Raw genomic sequence first — 4,981 nt, 5'->3', positions numbered from 1 at the left:
ATATACATATTAACATATAATTAAATACATAGAAAATGGGTATTGTTTTTTCGTTTTCTTTTTCTTTTTTCTCCTTTATTTCTTTTTCCATTTTTATTTATAGTAGTTAATTATGAGAATGTAATCCAAATTAGTTTGGGAGTAGAAAAAGTGAAGAAGAAGAAGAAGAAGAATAGTAGTTATTGATGAAAAATTATGAAAGAGGAAATTAATAAAATAAAATTATTATAAATAAAAACTCAAGTAAAATAAGATATAAGTAAAAACACATAATATAATTATTATAATTAGAGTAATATAGTACAAGAAGGAAGATGATTACTGAATTGAATTAAAGATTATCGTTTTTTAGCCAAAAGTGGTATGTTGAGGGAGGAAAAAGCAAAGAAGAAATAGTACCTTTGAGAATGAATGAAGTTAAGAGGGTGTTTTCTTTGTTCAGTGAAGAGAGATGAGAAAGGAAAAGAGATGGGGATAGTAGCTAGAAAGTAGAGTAGACCACACTTCAACTCAACTCAACAACTTGCAATAAATTAAAACGCTATGCCCCATCATCATGTGCTTCAATCACCCTCTTATAAAGGGCAACTAATTTAAGAGTCCTATTCCCAAACTACCCTCATGCATTTCTTTGAGAACATTTTAGGAGTTCATCATTATATTTAATTTTCCAATAATGTTTATTTGTAGGATTCATTGTTATTGTGGCTAAATTAAATGTTATTACAGTTAGACTACTTTTTTTATTACTTAGTATTTATTTTATTTTTATCAAGTGTCATGGTTTGATTTGTCCTAATTAAATTTCATTTGATCTTATCAAAATTGGAAAAAATGTTGATCTAGGTAGAAAATTCCTTCCTATACCCTAACTCATGTAAGAAATATTTCATTTCTGTTCAATATATTTGAAGAAGAATTTTTTGGTGTCTATAATTTTGTTCTTAAATTTGCCTAAAAATAAAAATAAAAAAGATAGAATTCATTCTTTTATTTTTAAATTTTATGTCTAAAATTTAGGCACTATAAAAAGCTCCATGTTTAAAATTACAAATTTATTACTAAAGATCTAGAATACTAAATAAAAAACGGTCAGAACTTGATTTATTTAACCTTCATTAATTGTCGCAATAATTAATGAATGCTAAATAAAGTAAATTATGGCTGTTTTTGGCTGATTTTCTTTAATTATCAAATATTTTTGATATATATATATATATATATATATAGACTCAAAAAAAAATAAATCATATACTATTATCTTATTTATCATATAATACATGGTAATATATCTAAAACCTAAAGTAGATCATGCAACTACTTCATGAACTTACAAAAATTTCGCACTTAAACTTCATTCTATTTTGTAAAAGATACATAAGCCAACCATTATTAATAAAAACTCGTCAAGAATAAATTTAACGCAATAATATATTTTTGGTTTAAATAAGCCAATTTAGCATCGTGTTTATATATTACTACTAGAACATAAGTTACATATTTTTACTAGTGTTTCTTCAATACATTTTGCTTTAGATTTAGGAAGATATCTTGGAGTTAACCTTAATCATTTTCGTACCAATAGGGCTTTTTTTTATTCGGTGATTGAAAAAGTGAGGAAAAGATTAGCTAACTGGAAAGGAAGGCTTCTAAATAAAGCAGGGAGACTTTGCTTGATCAATTCTGTTGCAGCATCCATTCCTGTCTATCATATGCAGGTATCTTTTTTTCTAAATTGGGTTTGCGATAAATTGTCTTCTATGATGAGAGAGTTCCTTTAGAAGGGTTAAGTTGATGGTAGAGGTCTTTCTCTTGTTAATTGGAGGACCGTGATCACTCCAAAGAAATTTGGTGGCCTGAGTGTTAGAGATCATGCGTGTGTTAATATATCTTTACTTGGTAAATTAGTTTGGCAACTTTTTTATTGTCAGGATAAGTCTTGTGTTGCTGGCCCTGTCCCTTGCAACGCTTCTCATGTTTGGAAGAATATCTCCAAGGCTTTTGGTGCTCTTAAAGATGCCTTCTCTTGGTGTGTTGGGTCACTTGATCAATCTTTTTGGTTTGACAATTGGAGTATTGAGGGCCCAATTGCTCAAGATGTCCCTTTTGTACATATATTTGACTCTGATTTAACTATTAGAGACGTTTGGAAAGATGGTCAATGAAATCTCCATGATATTTTCTCTATCATTTCAGAAGATGTCAAACAGCGTTTGAATGCTTATAATCCGGATTTGAATGCTGGAGAGAGTTCGGGTTGGTCGTGGGATATGGCATCTTCTAGACTCTACTCAGCTAGAAGTGGGTACAGTTGGCTAGCCAAAAGAAAGTTTGATTGGAATGAGCATGATAATTGGTTGTGGGTATGGCGACTGCATATTCCTGAGAAGTACAAGTTATTGATTTGGCTCAATTTTCATAATGCTATTCCTACGGTAGAGTTTCGTTTAGGTCGTGTCTTAACTTTATCTAGCACCTGTCATCGGTGTCAGAATGGTTTTGAATCCATTCTTCATTGTCTTCGGGAGTGCCCTAGTGCCAAGGAGGTCTAGAACCTTTTAGGCCTGTATTCAGATAACTCGGATTTACGTGATTGGCTCTACAAAGGTGCAAGGAGTGGAGATGTTTTTCTTTTCTTTTCGACCATCTGGTGGATTTGGAGAAGCAGGAATCATGACTTATTTAATATAGATGATTCTTGGAGTGCTAGTAAAGTGGTGAGTTTGATTCGTAGTTCAGTAAGGGAGTTTCACACTATTTTTGCTATGCATCAATCTTTATCTCCTCCTTCGCTTTGTTTGCATTGGGTTCCACCTCTAGTTCATTCTGTTAAATTGAATTGTGATGCTAGTTGTTTTGCTCCTTTTGGCTATGCTAGTTTTGGTTGTATCATTCGCAATCCTGATGGATGTTGGTTGAAAGGTTGCACTGGAAAAGTCGAAATGTGCAGTATTTTTTTTGCTGAATTGTATGCAATTTGGAGAGGTTTACTTCTTGCTTGGGAGAGTGGATTTCGTGAGGTTATTTGTGAAACACACTGCTTAGAAGCTCTTTTCTTGGTAAACCAAAGATTGCTTGGTAAGGATATTCCGGAATATGATTTGGCAAAGCATATACAGGAGGTTATGAATTGGAATTGAAGAGTCTCTATTCTTTTAATTCATAGGAATGCAAATAGTGTTGCAGATTGTATGGCTAAAGCAGCTCCTTCTTGTGCAGACATTTACTTGAATTGGAGTCAACCATAAAGTAAGTTTTAACATCTAATAGATTTAGATACGAATCTAGTCAATTAATTTAGCTTTGTTTCTTTTTTTTTTTTTCTTTCTTTTCTATTTAGTCACACAAAAAAAATATAGTCGATATTAATTAGTCAAGGACTCAAGGCTGACCATTATTATTTAAAACACATTTGATTATTATCTCAAAGTTATAATTCAATTCTGTTCGTTCAATTATGTCAATTGCTATATATATATAATTATTAAAACATTTTCATACAAGTTGATAAGCACAGAACAAACAACGAACCATACATGAATCAAACATCATATATAATAATATCATGGTCCTTAATTAGCTTCCATGAACGCCAAGTTAAGCTACATTGTCGTACACGTGTCAAACATGTAACGATTTTGTTGTTTTCTCATTTTTCCATATAGCATGCAATTCTATCAAATTTTGGAGGCACGTTGATGAAGAGGGTGTCTATCAACGAGTAAGTTCGAGCATGACATGAAGGAGCAATAAGCTTTTTGTATTAATGAATAGTTTTAACCTTATATATGCCTAGTGGCTTCTCATGCCTCTATTTGCCGGCTAATTAAGTAGTCCTTATAAATATGGCAGATTGGTCAACATGATGATGATAGATCAATATGATCTTTTACTCAAAAGTTTGTCAAAATTTATATGCAGGTTTGATAATTAAGAGTCATTATATAATAATTTAGTAATCAATTTGGATTGGTCGAATGATTAGCTCACTTATTCGCTTAAACAATTGTTGGGAGTTCAAATCCCACCCATGCATGTAGCAACTAACTGACCAACAATAAACTCTTAAATGAAACTTTGACTCGCGATAAATTAGTCCTTAACATGTCGAGTTAAGAAATACTGTGGAGATACTAAAATAAATGATAATTTAGTCAAACTTATCATCAAATCACCTAACGATTCTTAGTTATCAACTTTACATGAAGATAACTGTACGTGAGTTTTCACCTCAAAAGTTTCATATCTGAATTCAAGGAAAAAATTGCTTTAAAATCCTTATTGTTTATTTAGTATAAATGAATTATTCATGTCTTTTATTTTATCGAATATTATTTACCAAAAATTAAAATTTAGTAAAGTTGAAAATATAACTATTCAAATGCTTTTTTTTATCATTTAAAAATATAAGAAAAATGATTTTATGATATGATATATATTAAAATTTTTATGACTTAAAAGTTTAACAATCATTTATATATCTTTAATACATGTCACAAAATAATTTGAATACATTTTTATATGATGGATCCGTTAACGATAATTCTTCTATATTCTTCTATGATTGAATGAAATTATGTTTGCTGTTTTTATTTGCTGGGTTGGAGAGAGACCTCCATACTTTCAAAACCAAGATTACCAGCACAAGAGGGAAGTTAAGGTTTTGGAATTTTGTATGTGCCATCAAAGATATGATGTGTAAGTTTTTGTTCTAATAAATTAAAGTATGCATAACATGCATGCACAATTTGTGATAAGGCTATTCTTTGTTAATAAGTTGTTTTATTTAATTAATTGACGAATCATTACTTGAATCTCTCAATTATGTATAATGTATGTTAATTAATTGATACTATTGTCCTTCTCATATACCAAATCTTTTTTTTTTCTCAACATATAAGTTCAATTCATGCAGAAATATATTTACATCGGATTAATTGAGTAGTAGATAAATTTATCTCTTGTTTAATACAAACGAATT

General features: G+C 30.3%; 1 protein-coding gene across 3 annotated transcripts in view; it reads right to left on the bottom strand.

Moving 5' to 3' along the window:
• LOC107626291 (ABC transporter G family member 22) overlaps positions 1-547 on the bottom strand; it is a 53,229-nt gene extending 52,682 nt beyond the window's left edge. For all 3 annotated transcript variants that reach the window (XM_021116617.1, XM_021116616.1, XM_016329144.2), the window contains exon 1: positions 400-547. The gene's annotated coding sequence lies outside the window, so the exon portion shown is untranslated. The remainder of the gene's footprint in view (positions 1-399) is intronic.

Source organism: Arachis ipaensis, chromosome B02 (assembly GCF_000816755.2).
Source record: "Arachis ipaensis cultivar K30076 chromosome B02, Araip1.1, whole genome shotgun sequence".
Lineage (NCBI taxonomy): Eukaryota > Viridiplantae > Streptophyta > Magnoliopsida > Fabales > Fabaceae > Arachis > Arachis ipaensis.
Note: the sequence above shows the minus strand (reverse complement) of the source record. Positions and strands in the feature narration are given on the sequence as shown.